The 16996-nt window shown below is 38.6% G+C and overlaps 1 long non-coding RNA gene across 1 annotated transcript; it reads right to left on the bottom strand.

Moving 5' to 3' along the window:
- Window positions 1-2848: 2848 nt before the first annotated feature.
- On the bottom strand, window positions 2849-5541 carry LOC133516062 (uncharacterized). Its single transcript, XR_009799167.1, has 2 exons — window positions 4679-5541; window positions 2849-4522 (listed from the first exon to the last, which is right to left on the bottom strand). It is a non-coding gene; the product is annotated as an uncharacterized LOC133516062 (long non-coding RNA).
- Window positions 5542-16996: the final 11455 nt, after the last annotated feature.

Genomic DNA, 16996 nt, shown 5'->3' with positions numbered 1-16996 from the left:
TTAAATTTGCATAATAGGATCACTTAATGACGTCAACCATTTGCTTTAACAATATACAAGTACTTTAAAGGGTATGCCCACTCTTGTAAACCGGTGAAAAAAGACTTAATAATATATTTTTAATCGATCTATTATCGAGTAGGTACGAGTACCTACAAGACAACACAAAACAACAACAACAACAAGAGTTTCACGTACTACCTACTGATACGAGATACCGTCAAACATGCAGCCCAAGCCACTTAAAGTAGGTAGGACCTTGAAATATGAAACATAATAATAAAATAATAAATATTCTTTATTGTACACCACATATTGAAAAGGAGAATACAAAGAGACACAAATTACAATTAGGTAACAACAGGCGGTCCTATCGCTAAAAAGCATATAAAACATATGTGCTTCAAATGTTGAACAGCTCCACTAAAGAAAGGATTTCTTGAATTTCAACCACTATAAGAGGTAAATATGGGTCTGAAAGTTAGTGACTTCTACGGGGACAAAGGCTCAGGCGGAGGCACATATAGGTATGTGAACTTATTATATACGTGTGCATTATGTATTCCGATTGTTATAATTACGAGTATATAAATATACTTACCTACATGGTGGTCTGCTTGGTGTTGAGTAGCAACTACTGTCGTCGGCATTCACACTTGTCATCGAATTAATTTGTACAGCGAGTGTGCACGCATTAAACGGCACTTAATGATTACATTAAGTACAGTGTTATGTACTACAATGGTTTGATTTAACGATTTCGGGTCGGTGGAATAGCTGAGTAGGTACATCGTTGATATCACCATCGTATGGAAGTATTTGTTATGGCTTTTACTGTCGCCTAAAGCAGTGGAAAAACTTAGGTTTTGGCTACGAACAATCAACTTCTAATTTGCCATAGAAATGTTTCATCCGTTCATATCGGCATAACTTTGGTTTGAAGTGTTTTAAGGCCACGCCGCTGCCGCTGGCCGATGTTGACCGGCGCGCCGGCGCTGGCGAAACGCCTACAGCTGCTCAAATCTACAGTACAGTAGTTAGTAAATTATATTAATTATATAGGTACTGGTTTTAAACAGCATTAAGAGATTATTTCTAGTCAGTTATTAGTATATTAAGATATAAATATTAAATACTCTCCTAAAGAAGAATTACGAAAGCACTGACATTAATATTACCAGCGAGCGCAGACTTAAATAAAAACACCATAAAAAAGTAATAATTCAGCTAAATTTAAGTTGTTTCAACTGACGTTAAATTCAGCTCCCCACTAACTTCGTACGTATAAATTAAATCTCTCTCAAGTAAGATAAGCGGCTTAAATCATGCACAACGGATTGAAATATAAAGTTAAGTGATAACTATTCGGGGGAATGAGCCCGGGGAAGTTTGCTCGACGTCGCTCGGCTCCCGCAATAAATCACATCGGGGCCTCAAACAGGGACTGCATTTTATCTGTCACTTGTCTCCCAGAGACGAGACAAATTGATGATAACGGTTCAGCTACGTAGTTTGTTACGCCGTTTAGATTATGTCTTGTAGTTAGTCAGGATGTTTGAGAACCATTTGAACAGCGCTCGACTTTCAATCAATTGGTCCCTATGAAGGCGGAACCTTTACTGCATTTAAAAATAGCGTAGTACCTAATCGATTTCGCATATTTTCGCGCCTTATCACAATCGAACTATATAAATATAGTTAACGTATTAGCAGAAATAATTGCGAATAATATATTTCTGACCCCAAGATGTTGATATTGATTGGTGTGGAAGCACGCGGAATGATTTTCATTTCTAATTAGGTACAGACAAGTAACGTACATACATTAGGTACTTATATAGATCTCTCATGCATGAAAGGGAATGGGGCTACAATACCCACGCAGACCCAAAATGAGTTGGGAAGTTCACATAGATCTTGGAATTTCTTTGTGGATTTATGCAGGTTTCCTTATGGTGTTTTCCTTTAACGAAAAGCGACTGGTAAATATCAGATGATATTTCATATAAGCACGTTTGTACTAGCCAGGAAAGTCGCAGGACTTACCGTTAGGCTACCACACTCATAGTACCAACAATTCAATAGTCCAAACGTTTTAGCGATTTTGATAGCCCAGACGGTGCATGTGAACGTCATAATTTCATAAAACCTTGACGTTTAGTATAATAACCCATGCACCGTCTGGGCTATCAAAATCGCTGCCAAGTTATTCGTTTGACTCTAGCTGATTACGAGTATATTGTCACTAAATTATCCCTGCTCCTTTAACACTTTATAAACAGTATAGGTAACTGTTCTTTAAAATGAGAAAGGTTTTCTTATTAACTTAAATAGGCACCCAGTAAAGTAAATTAGAAACCGTAAAAGATAAAAACTCTAAAATATTCACATTTGAGCTCCAACCCCAACGATGTCGCGAACATGGAAGACGAGGTGGTGTCGTAAAATGACTAAAACTTTTCTGAAAATAAGGAGCTAGTTTTTACGTTTTTTAATAAAAAAAACTTTTTATATTCTGGAAGATCTCTAATACAGATTTGATAATAAAATAGGTACTTAGTAGTTTTTTTATACATTATAGGTATCTCACGCCACTAATAATTTACCCCCTTATTCATAAACGTGTACTAAAGTTACGATGCCGCTAATTATCGTTTGTCCCTTTCCGACGTATTGGTATGAAGGAAAGAGACAAACGATGATTACCGGCATCATAACTTTAGTAAACGTTTATGAATAAGGGGGTTAGTGCATACGAGATGCCCAATAAGGCAATAAGACGACTCTGATTACATTACGCGTGCATCAATCAGTTAAGCGATAGTTAAGGTCATATCAAAACAAGATAAAAGCCTTAACAAATTGTTTAATCAGTAATCGGCGTCCTGTGTGCCTACGAAGATTCTTTGCTGACTGTGACTTTTAAAATTAGACTGATAGAGTATGTTCGGAAACAGAAGAGTCGTGGAATGTATTGGGCCTGGGACATTCCACGACTCCTCTCTTTCTGCACAGACTGTATCTGTTTATTTTGTCAGATTCTTCATGCTTGTGTTCACAGTACACTGGAATTCTAGTTCAGATGGAATGTGAGAGAAAATAACAGCCCATGGAATTGGTACATTTTACCTATCATCAAATGAGGTAGTTCTGTTTTTTAATATGTTGGTAGTGATGAAATGGTAATAACAAATCCAAGTTTTCGACCTCGAAAGCCTTTGGGATCATTGAAAAGTACATGAAAATCCATTAAATTTTAGGATATTTTTCAGTTTTTGAAAAAAAATCCACTAAGGACCGGAGTTAAGGCAAAAGTTACTATGAACAATTTTAAAAAGATGATATTTGCAATTAATTGACTATAATTTAGTCTTAGTAAGCCAAATAGTTTCTAAAATACGGCTTTTCAAAGGTTTGCAAAATTTTTAACTAACTGTATCTGCAAAAAAGGTTGTACCAGCACTTGTGGTTGCAGGAAAGCAGGACTCAAATGCTCAGCTGTTTGCAACTACAGCAATGGTCAATCCTGCGAGAATAAACAGGACCGGAGATGTGTGCCGACATTGTAAAACCATTCATTAATAATCCACCATCAAATGACAATTTCGACCGGCCTGATCAGGTTGACGAAGAAATGCTACCACACACACTGGCCCCAAAAGGAGTGCTGTGGAGCCAAAGGACAAGCCTGGTCCATCAAAGATATCCAAGAGATACGAGTTATAACAATTTCCCTCGCTGTACTGTACATTATACACACAATGATCCGAAGGGCTTTCGAGGTGGAAAACTTGGTTTTGTCATTACTATTTCATCACTACCAATGTATATAAAACAGAACTACCTCATTTGATGTAAGGAAACAGCTATGTTAGGTATGATTTCCATGTAGTAACCATCAGAAAGAGCTTAATTTGTTCTTAGGGGAAGATCGAGCCTTGCGCAATGTATACTGAAGACTCGGCATGGCAAAAACCATTGCATTTAATGTATTTGAACACACAGCATTGTACCACATCATTTTAGGGGCCATTCAGTTGAAATTAGTAACACAGTTTAAGTACCTGGGGCCAATATCGGACGTGGAGAGGGAGCGCAGGGCGTTATCAGTGAGGATGAGTCAGTGCGAGTGAGATGAGACATGTTGATTTGCAGTTTTGAGAAATGCGCAACAAGTGTGAAGACTGTGAAGTTAACCTTGTTCAGATCGTACTGCCAATATTTTTACACTTAGGCTGTGGTTCAACTGCACGAAGAAAGCACGTAGCGCGCTGTGTGTCTTCTACAATAACGCGTACAGGATGCTGATGGGGCTATCGCGGTACTGCAGTGCATCGGGGATGTTCGCAGAGGCACACACGGACGATTTCCATGTCATTATGCGCAAACGCGTCGCGTCCCTGATGCGCGGTTCGCGCGGCAGCGCCAACGGACTCTTGAGCGCGGTCGCAGGGGCACATGATAGCCCGATAGTTGGCCACTGGGCGAAATCTATTGACTTTACTTTATCTTTAATCTGCACCTGAAATCCACGGGATAACGTTACAGAGTTGGTTTAAGCTCTCGTGAGCCTTCCTGTTGCGTGGGAAGAATGGGACCTCTGACTAGCTTAGTTTGTTTCTCAATATCTAAAACTTTTCCAAGTTGTATGCGGCCCTGAGATATCTAAAAAACTTACCTCACTGTTTTTCCTTTTATTTTATTGAATTATTAGTTAGTATTGTAGCTGAATTAATCTTAATTTACACATTCCTAATTGTTTGACATAACTGTTTACGTGATTGACGTAATCCGTCAGGTTGCCTTCAGATTTTCTAAATTTACTACCAAAGAGATTAATCTGTGTACTTTCGGAATAGGATGTTTTAAATTTAGCGATATATGAATGACTGGTCTGTAACTATAAATTTTGTAATCGTTATTCCTAAGCAATAGTATTTAAGCAAGTTAGCGGCCATCTTAAGTTAGTTTATAGTCAGCTGCCAAAATAGCAAAACTATATTGAGGGTCCGTGCGGAGCCAAGGCAGGCCCCGCATCATCAAGAAACCCACGCTTTTTCTTTACCTATTTGTTCGCCGATTTAAATAAACCTGCTTGTACGCTGCCTACTACTACTCGCACGTCCAGCTGGTGCGCCTTTTTCAACACGTACGCTCAGCTAGCGCGCCGCCTTCGTGCGTGCAGCTGGAGCGTCTACTCCTTCATGCGCACGTAGCTAGTGCTCCGGCCTTTCGTGCGCTCAGCTGGTACGCCTACTATACGTGTAGTAACGTGCAGACAGCGGGCGCGCCTCTTCATTACGCGCGCGCAGCCGGAGCACTCTGCGACCTCCCTTCCTCAACGATTTCTAACTTAACCTTTTGTTGAATTAACACTATTAAGTGCCATATTGACCATTGTCCGCTGGAAAATAAAGTGACCTACCCCTGATTGTATTGTTTTCCCTCTTCACATTTTCACATCCTATTCACTCTTCACACTGCTCGATTACCTACTCTTCCAAATCCTTTGGAAGAGTACGTAACGCGACAATGTATATATATATAAATAATTAAAATATATTATTGTAATTTGTATGTTAGTAGCTAGTAGTTAGTAGTTTTAATTATGTAACAGCAAGCAGTAAAAATGGAAAGCTATAAAATTATTTAATTTATTGTGATTTACCTTTGTATATTGATCGTGTTTTGTAATTTATTTATAAGTTTACTATGGATATCTTATCCGAAACAAAAGCTTTATTTTATTTAAGATTTGGCTAGATTCGATTCATTTATTCCTCATGGAAAGTATATAATGCGTTCACATAAATATCGTTGCAAAAAAAAATTGCGTTAAATTCTTTCTGCTTGGTTTTTGAACCACCATTTTAGTAAACAAAACTAATACCAGTAGGTACATACTTGGTTTGGAACATTTAAATAGGTAGTTGTTTTGTTATTGCATACTATGTTGTAATCGTGACAAAATGAAGTGATCTCATTTGCTTATTTTCATAGGTAAGTACCTAAAAACACCTGTGCGCGCAAATAATAACACTTTCGTAATAATAGTTCAAAAAATTGTATTACAACATTTATGAATCACAGAACATACACGTAATTGCAATGGTGAGTATTGTGTTAATATTTGCTAATTGTAACTAATTAGAGAGGAAACCACATGAAATAGAGTGCTTAATACCTGGTGGCAGCCTGGCAGGCCGCATATTATTGTAAACTCTGTGATGCAATGCAAATGATCCGTGGTTCCTAATTAACTATAATCTCGAGTCAATACGATGTAATTAATCTGAATGTATAGGAAAGATTTGGAATTTTATTTATCTTAATCTTGATTATCTTGTATTCTTCACTTATTATAGTTATATGATTCGGTCGGTACCAGAATGGTGACAAACCCTTCTATTTCTGCTGCCCATCTGTCCGTTTTTCATCCGTTGTATCTCAAGAACCCTATTTTTTATACATACTGCGAATTGTTAAATAAACAATTTAATATTAAATTATGTACGGTCACGTCTGAAAATATCGATACGAAAAAAGTGCCAAAAATATGTATACACGACTTTATTGCCGATTTATTAAGGTAGTGTATACATATTTTTGGCTAATTTTTCGCCTTCCGGAACATAATGTTGAATTCTCGAAATGTTGGATTCTCAATGTTGAAACTCAAAATTTTGTCTCAAAATGTTAAATTCTCAAAATGTTGGATTCCCAAAATATTAATTCTCAAAATGTTGAATTCTCCAAATGTTGAATTCTGGAAATTTTTAAACAGTTTTCACCTTTTGACCGCCGTCGTCTTATCTATGAGATAAAGTGACAACGGAAATAACACGTTCATACATTATGAGTATGACAGAGTTCAAACTTGAAAGTTACATTTTTGACGTACGGCGGTCAAAAGGTTAATGGTTCAGCAACATACGATAAAACTAACAAATAAATAAAAAAGTATGTAAAAGTTAATGTATGTTTATATTTAGAAAATTATGAACTTAGGTCGTTTAGAAAACAAAATATTTTCTCTTATACAAAAAGAACTACATAACAAAATATTATTTTCTTCTGTATGCAACTTACTACACGGAATTAAGTTAAAATAATATATTTATTTTTGGTAATTTACGTACCTAACTACCTAGCTTAAGCCTAGTAAATATTATTTTACGGAGAAAGTTCAAAGGCGAAATTAATTGTTTTTCTAATTGAGTCAATAGTTTTTCATACTTTTGATCAAAATATCCCTTAGTCTTCGATTTTTTCGGAACGGAAGAAACATACCTCTTTAAATTTTCCTGTCAAAATAATGTGCTTCTTTTTGTATCGTATGACATATGAGAAATATATTAGATGCCTTTGGGAGTCTAGAATTCAATTTGCGATGATACCCTTCACACGAATTCGTAGTTCTATGAACAATCATCTGCACAGCTTAACAAATTGTGGTTCTTATTATACCAGATACCAGGTATCTTCAAAATAACTCACAAACAAATTCATTTTCGGTGTATTTGGAGCCATATCTTTAATCACATGCCAAGTGTTTTGCTGTTAGAGCAAAGAGGATTGGACAATTGTTGACAGACTGGCTGGTTTGAATCTTGAGGGATGTTTGAATGGAATCTGACGGTTCTCTGTCGAGCAAAAATTGTAATTGTCAGCGGAGGCTGATTCTTGTATTGAGTTTTATTTATTGTGTTATGTAATAGTAATTAAAGTGTTTTACTATATATAGTGTTTTCCTGAGATTAGTCTACAAGTGAGCGAAGTTCTCACAGGTCATGGGAAGTACGATTTCCAAAAATCTGATCGACCTAATCATGAACGAGGTACAACACTAGTGTAAAACACAGATAATTAATATTTTATGTTGGATCTAGAGGAGTACGGCGGTAAGAACTACCAACCAATAACGTCCTACTAGCTCGAGTAACATAACACAATGAGTACCACCATGTCGAATGCGGGATCGGAACTCCCGAGCATAGAGAAATTGCAATAACTGGAATACCTGGAAGTTTGACATGGAGTGCGTATTGATGCACGATGATTTGTGGCAGTACATAGAGAAAGTTGCTGACACAACAGATGCTACCGCAAAGAGAAACGATCAGAGAGCGCGAATTAAAATCTGCTTACTGATTGAGAGTCAGTGTAAGGTACACGTTCGTAAAGCCACTACTGCGTACGAGACGTGGAATAATCTTAAAGTAGCTTACGAAGATAAGGGTATCAACAACAGATGTAATAATAATAATAAATCTTTATTCACTTAAAAACCTAACACAGTATAGAGTGTGGATATTATACTAGATAGATGTAGACTATTGTCAAGGCTAGTGAGCCTAAAACTGAGCATGTTTAATTCAATAACTGCATATATAACTGAACTTGTGGCGAACCTCTTTGGTTGTCTTACGTCCGCCTGCGAACGCAGGCCGCTAAGTCAATGATATGTTTTTTGGTTTGAGATGTCATATGTATGTTAATTTCTTTGAATTGTCAATAAAACTATATTTCCTTTTAATTTCCCAAAAAGGGATTTATTATTTCTTAGTCTAAAGAGTAGTCCTACAACTGGTGACTTGCGACATTAATTTATCGAATATTGTGTGCTGTGTTTATAATACTGACTTGCAAATTATACAGAATGCCAGATACAGGAAGTAACTGCGATTCGGCAGTTTGCCGCGTTAGTGTGAAAATTCCACCGTTTTGGCCAGACAACGCAACATTATGGTTTTCACAAATAGAAGGCCAATTTGAAGTTGCAGGTATCACTGCAGATTCTACAAAGTATTACCATGTTATTTCAGTTTTGGAAGCCAAATATGCCACTGAAGTCCAAGACATAATCGTAAGTCCGCCGACAGATAACAAGTACGCAACTTTGAAGCGAGAACTAATTGTCCGTACATCGGCATCGCGTAGCGAAAAACTCAAACAGATTATGACTGCGGAAGAACTCGGGGATAGAAAGCCGAGCCAGTTTCTGCGCCATCTTCGTAACCTCGCCGGTTCCGGGTATCCAGACGAATTTTTACGCACGGTATGGTCAAATCGTCTACCGCCTTTACTGCAAAGCCTGATTGCGATGCAAGATGATAATGTACCTTTAGAGAAATTAGCCCAAATGGCAGATAAGGCGTACGAAACTAACTCATTGATGGCTACACCTCATGCGTCAGTCGCGTCGACATCTTCTGATCCGCCTTCGGTTGTCGACGAATTAAGTCAAAAAATTGAAGCCTTGACTATGAAACTCGAAGCGATGTCAAGAGGTACACGACGACACGGCTCTAGACCGAAAACATGGTCTCGTTCCCGTCCTGCTCAAAGCAACCAGTCCAGAAGTCGATTCCGTGCAGACAACGACAGAGAGTACTGCTGGTATCACTCCACCTTCGGTAACAGAGCAGATAAGTGTATCCCACCGTGTAGCTACCCAAAAAACTAGATGACCAGTCGCTCCTTGCGACTGGTAAGCTTAGTGACGAAACCGGTGAGTGCAAATCCTTGTCTATCCGTTTGTTAGTCACGGATGCTAAAACTAAACTTCAATTTTTGATCGACACAGGATCAGATTTGTGTGTTTTTCCAGTGAGCTTTTTGCGTGGACCAAAACGTTGTCGAACGGACTACGAACTTTTTGCTGCGAATAATACGGTTATTGCAACTTATGGTTATTTGAGTTTGTCACTTGATTTCGGTTTACGGCGCGTTTTTGTGTGGCGTTTCGTGGTTGCGGATGTAAGCAAACCAATTATAGGAGTAGATTTTTTATCTTTTTACGATTTGTTGGTAGACATACGAAAGTCACGCTTAATAGACAATACTACTTCGTATGCATCAGCCGGTGTTGCTGCACCTGTTTCTTGTCCGAAAATTAAAGTTATCACGGGTGAATCTGCCTATCATAAGCTGTTGGCGGAGTACCCTGATATATTGCGGCCGATTGGTAGCCCGCAGGAACGTATTTGTAAACATACCACGCAGCATTTTATCAGGACAACCCCCGGCCCTCCGGTATTTGCGCGACCTAGGCGACTAGCACCGGACCGTTTAAAAATTGCGCGACAGGAATTTGAAGATATGGAGCGTACGGGTATCGCGCGGCGGTCTGAGAGCGCGTGGTCATCTCCCCTTCACTTGGTACCCAAGAAGGACAAAGGTTGGCGTCCTTGCGGTGACTACCGCGCACTCAACGCTCGTACGGTACCAGATCGCTACCCGGTACGCAACATTGCAGACTTTTCGCACAATCTTTATAATTGTAAAGTGTTTAGTAAGTTGGACTTAGTTAAAGCTTATAATCAAATTCCCGTCGCGCCAGAAGACATTTCTAAGACTGCAATAACAACTCCTTTTGGGCTCTTCGAATTCCCGTTCATGAGTTTTGGCTTACGGAATGCAGCGCAAACATTTCAGCGCTTCATGGACGAGGTTTTGCGAGGACTCGATTGTTGTTTTTCGTACATTGACGATGTCTTAGTGGCTTCTGCGAACGAAACGGAGCACGAGGAACACTTACGTTTAATTTTCAAACGATTTAGTGAGTACGGCATTCTGCTAAACCCTAACAAATGTTTGTTCGCTGTACCGGAAATAGATTTCCTAGGCTACCTGGTTTCTTCTGAAGGTTCAAAACCCATTGGCGATAGAGTGAGGGCAATTCAAGATTTTTCAAAACCAAAAACATTTAGAGATCTAAGGCGATTTCTTGGCGCTATCAATTTCTATAGGCGTTTTATGCCTAACGCCGCAAAAATGCAAGCTCCTCTACATGCGTTGCTTAGTGGGACTCCTGTCAAAAGCAACAACACTATAATTTGGACTAATGAGTTGGAAAAAGCTTTCAACGCTTGTAAACAGAGTATTGCTAGTGCGGCCCTGTTAGCCCATCCAGACCCACGGGCTCCGGTAGCCATAGTTTCTGATGCATCTGATATTGCTATAGGATCGGTTCTGCAACAAAAAGTGCAAGGCCACTGGCAACCACTCGGTTTCTTTTCTAGAAAATTAAGCCTAGCACAGACTAAATATAGTGCCTACGACCGGGAATTATTGTCAATTTACGAATCAGTGAAGTATTTCCGTCACATGATCGAATTGAAACCATTCTTTATCATGACTGACCATAAACCTATAATATCAGCCTTTAAAAAGTCCTATGACTCATGTTCGCCTCGTCAGTTTAGGTACCTAGATTTCATTTCACAATTTACCACTGACATTAGGTACATCGCTGGCGAAGACAATGTCGTAGCCGACGCACTCTCGAGGACTGACGCTATAACGAATGGTCTAGATTTAGATACGTTAGCCGCATCTCAAGTCGCGGATACAGAACTCCAAAATTTAATAAAAACCGGTTCATCTCTAAAACTTAAACAAGTAACTTTTGGTAAAACTAAACTATTTTGCGATGTATCCGGGACTGTCAAAAGGCCTTATATAACGCCAGAGCATAGAAAAACGGTTTTTGACTCTTCATCGGCTCAGTCATCCTAGTGCAAGAGCTACCATTAAATTGGTGACTGAACGTTACGTCTGGCCGGGGGTCAGGAAAGACTGTCGCACTTGGGCGCGAACTTGTATCGCTTGTCAAAAATCAAAAATTTCTCGACACGTTCACGCGCCAGTTCACGAATTCAAGACCCCTTCAGAGCGATTTTCGCATGTCCATTTGGACTTAATAGGTCCGTTGCCAAGTTCAGACGGGTATAGGTACTGTTTTACTGCAGTTGATAGATTTACTCGCTGGCCAGAGGCAGTACCAATAGTAGACATCACGGCGGAAAGCGTGGCTAAAGCATTTATCACCACTTGGATAGCGCGATTCGGTTGCCCTGATAGAGTCACTACGGACAGAGGTAAACAGTTTGAATCTCACTTGTTCCGTCAGATTTCGGTATTAACTGGCTTTAATCATTTAAAAACGACTGCATACCATCCCGCGGCGAATGGATTAGTCGAACGTTTTCACCGTCAGCTTAAGGCAGCAATAATGTGTCACGCAAACGATACTTGGACGGAATCTCTTCCACTTGTACTGCTAGGTATCCGCAGTGCCTGGAAGGATGATTTATCCGCGTCTACCGCTGAACTCGTTTACGGGGAAGCGCTTAAACTCCCTGGAGACTTTTTCAACGAAAATTCAGTTGACGGATGTGTTGACTATACAGATTTTTTAGCAAGGTTACGTTTACACATTAGAAAATTGCAGCCTTCTGCTGTAGCCCGCCATGGTACTGCAAAAGTTTTTATTTTTAAGGACCTGTCTACGGTTACACATGTATTTGTAAGACAAGATCTGGTGCGCAGATCACTAGAGCCCCCTTATGCCGGCCCTTATTTAGTTTTGGAAAGAAATGATAAATATTTTGTTATCGACATTTCAGGAAAGGCTGTTTCTGTTTCAATCGATAGAATTAAACCAGCGTACATCTTGTCAGATGAACCAGGTAGTTCTAGTGCTATTCCTGTTCCCAGTGCTACAGCAGCACCCACAATAGTTCCCCCTGCTCCTCCCGTCGCCGAACCTAGGAAGACCCGCTCTGGTCGTCAGGTTTGGTTCCCTTTACGTTATCGACTCTAAAGGTCTGGGGGAGGCTGATGTGGCGAACCTCTTTGGTTGTCTTACGTCCGCCTGCGAACGCAGGCCGCTAAGTCAATGATATGTTTTTTGGTTTGAGATGTCATATGTATGTTAATTTCTTTGAATTGTCAATAAAACTATATTTCCTTTTAATTTCCCAAAAAGGGATTTATTATTTCTTAGTCTAAAGAGTAGTCCTACAAACTGATGCAAGTTAGCAATCAACTAGCAGACTTAGGAAAAGAAATCGAAAACGAATTACTAGCAGCACTCATGCTACAAGGCCTACCAGAGGAATATGTGCCTATGAGATTGGCGCTGGAGAGCACGAACATAACCTTAACTTCGGACTATGTTAAAACAAAACTGCTGTAACTGGATGAGAACAGAATGAGTGCAGGTCCAAGTAGCAGGCCTATCTCGAGCTCCGCGCTCACTACATCAAAGCATCACAACAATCACAAGAAGCTTGTTCAGAGGAACAAAGAGAAGAAGACAGTAAAATGCTTCATTTGCGAGGGACCGCATAAAGCTTGTGACTGCCCACACAACCCACGTCAATCGAAGAGGAACCATATGGCGACGGCACTAACTAGTGTGGATCGAGAGAAGACTCATCAAGACGAGTGGATTATAGATTCGGGAGCGTCAGGACATATGAGTTTCAGGAAGGACTGGATGGATAAGTTTGTGAACTTGGACAAAAAGGTAGAAGTGAGTTGCGCGAATGGAGGTAAGGTTTTTGGAGAAGGTTTTGGTATTATAGAGAATGATTCACTTGATATTAACATAAACAATGTGATGTATGTACCAGATTTGTCTTCGAATTTATTGAGTGTGAGCTCTATGGTTAACACAAGAAATAAGGTTGTGGTTTTTAAAAAAAGGGTTGCGAAATTTACAATACTGATGAATGTTCAATAAAAGGGAACCCGTGTGTAACTGGGAAACATGATAGGGGAATTTATAAACTAAAATGTTCCTAAGAGGCAGTTGCACTGGCGTCTACAATTGGAAACGAGATGGAGCTTTGGCATAAAAGGATGGCACACTTGAGTGTACGTAACCTGACTTTATTGAGAGACAAAATGGCAACAGAGGTAAGTTTTGAGAACATTATTGCGTTATTAGAACATTATTTACAACGGCTACAAAATTATATCAGTCTTAAACGACCCGAACCCGGTGAAGTAGCACAACAACACCAATTTTGCCTGCGGTTACAGCATGATGGCGAAAGTATAGCCAATTATGTAGCCGGACTCAAAGAAATAGGAGGTAAATGCAATTTCATATGCCATAATTGCAATAAAACAACAGTTGACACACACCCACGTGTCCAATTCATTCGCGGACTCCGAAATGCTGAAATTAAAGTAAAACTTCTACAAGAATCTCCTGATATAAAATTTGACGACATAATCAAGATTGCTTTGGCTATTGAAACATCAAAATCTGAAACAAAAGAAATGGGACAAGAAATGGAGGCTAACATAAATAAAATATAAATGAAGAAGAAATATCATAACAATACATTCAATGGTAATACAAGTACATTAAATGAAACTAGAAGTACATACAATTGAGATGCTAATATACATAATGAAGATAAAACACATACAACGGACGCAATAACAATACCAAGGAGAACATAACTTGCTTTCGATGCGGAAAAGAAGCTAATCAATGTAAGCTGAAAAATAAATTATACTGCAAGAAATGCTACACCAAGGGACATGTACAGTCAGTCTGTTTCAATGACCAAAAACAACTAGATATGGATAGTGATCTATCATTCTACGAAAGTGAAGAAGAAATATACGAAATAAAGAAAATACATAATACTTCATCTACAGACAAATTTAACATTAAACTACAGATAAATGGCAAAAAGCATACTATTTAAATGGATACGGGAGCTGCAGTTACTAACATGCTCTAAAGAATACTATGAAAATAATTTCAAAAACGTGGAACTCCAAAATACACTCATAAAATTGCGTACATACAACAAACAAATAATGGAACCTATCGGAATCTGCAAAGTCAATGTCCTATACAAAAACAAAGAAATTTTGGGAAGAATATTTGTAATTAACGATAACGTAGATGCAGTTGTTGGAAGAGAATGGTTGAGAGACTTTGACATAAAAACAATTACGGAAGGAGATGTTACAAAGAAATAATTTAAAGATAAACTGAACAAATTATTACAAGAACATGAAGAGTTATTTTCGGAAAAAGTGGGAAAAATTAAAAACTTTAAAGTTGCATTTAAATTGAAAGAAGGATCCATACCCATATTTCTAAAGCCACGTCCAGTACCATTTGCATTCAATGACCAGGTTGAAGCCGAAATAGACCGATTAGAAGAAGAAGGAATAATAGAAAAAGTAACATATTCTCAGTGAGGCACACCAGTCGTCCCTGTGATTAAACCAACTGGAAAATTACGCTTATGCGCAGACTTAAGAGCTACATTAAATAAAAACCTGGAAAATGACAACTATCCGATCCCTAGAATAGAAGAAGCATTTTCGAAACTTAGCGGCGGGAAATATTTTTGCACGCTAGATATTAATCAGGCATACTTACATATGATAACGAATGAAGAAACAGCCGCAATGCAAGCTATTAGTACATACGGTGAAGAGGTTAATGTTTGGGGTAAAAATTGCACCGAACGTCTGGCAATGATACATAGACCAAATCCTGCAAGGAATGAAGGGTACAGCCTGTTTTTTCGATGATATTGCCATACAATGACGCACATACGCGGAACTACTCCAGCGGATCAAGGCGGTATTCCAAAAATTACAGGAAAGCGGATTACATGTAAATAAAAAGAAATGTAATTTTTTCCTAAAGTCAATTACATACCTCGGACACACAATAAACGAAAAAGGCCTACATCCAATGCAAGATAAGGTCAACGACATTAAAAATAGTACACGACCTACAGATGTATCATCGCTCCGTAGTTTTTTTGGAATGATTAATTATTACCAACAATTTATTCCCAATCTTGTTTCAAGACTAAATCCACTTTACAAGCTGTTGCAAAAAGATACCAAGTTTGTATGGTCAAAAGAATGTGAAAATATTTTTAATGAATTGAAAGAAGAGATATGTGGAGGTAAAGTATTAATACCATTCCATGCCAACTTACAAGTAACACTTGCCACAGATGCATCCCCCACGGGATTTGCAAGGTTTTATCGCACATTATGCCGAATAAGACTGAACGACCTATTGCTTTCGCGTCAAGATCCCTATCTAAATCAGAAAAAGGGTACAGTCAGCTAGATAAAGAGGCGGCAGCACTGATATGGGGACTTAAGATTTTTTTTCAATACTGCTATGGACGAAAAATTACATTGATCATCGATAATCAACCATTAAGTAGCACGAATATTACACCCTGAAAAACCGACACCTGCAACCACTGTCATTAGACTTGTACACTATGCGAATTTTTTAGCAGGTTTTGACTACAATATAAAGCTGAGAAAGACGACTGAACATCCAAATGCCGATTATTTTTCAAGACTACCTAATCCTACAGATACAGCAAAAGAGACACTTACAGATGATGACGCGTTTTACTTAAATCAGATTTCAGAGATACCAATAACCTAACAAGAAATAAAAGACGCTACAATGAAGGATCCAGAACTACAAAAACTTTACTTGGATATACAGACGGGTACAGACGACCCTAACAGACTTCATGAATTCTCACTGCAAAATGGTTGCATTTTCTATGGGATAAGAATAGTCATTCCTAAGAAACTACAACCTCAAATATTAGAAGAACTTCATACGGCCCATACGGGTATTGTTAAAATGAAAGCTTTAGCCAGAAGCTATATTTGGTGGAAACATATTGACACAGACATTGAAAATACTGTTAAAAATGCAAAATATGCTATCTGATGCAGAAGAACACTACCTACCAGTACATACCTGGGAAGATCCGAAAGAGCCATGGAGCTGAGTACACATAGACTATGCCGGACCATTTATGAAAATTTACTTCCTTATTGTTGTGGATGCGTATACAAAGTGGTTAGAAGTAACACCAACAAATTATATTACGGCTACAACAACAATAAATATTCTTAAAAAGTTATATACTACATTTGGCCTACCAATTACGCAAGTTTCAGACAACGGCAGACAGCTCCGGTCAGAAGAAATGCAAAGATTTCTCAAATCAAATGGAATCCAGGCTAAATTTACTGCTCCTTTTCATCCTTCGACGAATGGCCAAGCCGAAAGATATGTACAGACAGTAAAAAGAAAGCTGAAAGCAATGGCAAATGAAGAGGGTACATTACTCGTACAAGACAAGCTATACAGATTTCGAATGCTGTACAGGAAAACACC

This window comes from Cydia pomonella, chromosome 3 (genome assembly GCF_033807575.1).
Source record: "Cydia pomonella isolate Wapato2018A chromosome 3, ilCydPomo1, whole genome shotgun sequence".
In the NCBI taxonomy this organism is placed as follows: Eukaryota; Metazoa; Arthropoda; class Insecta; order Lepidoptera; family Tortricidae; genus Cydia; species Cydia pomonella.
Note: the sequence above shows the minus strand (reverse complement) of the source record. Positions and strands in the feature narration are given on the sequence as shown.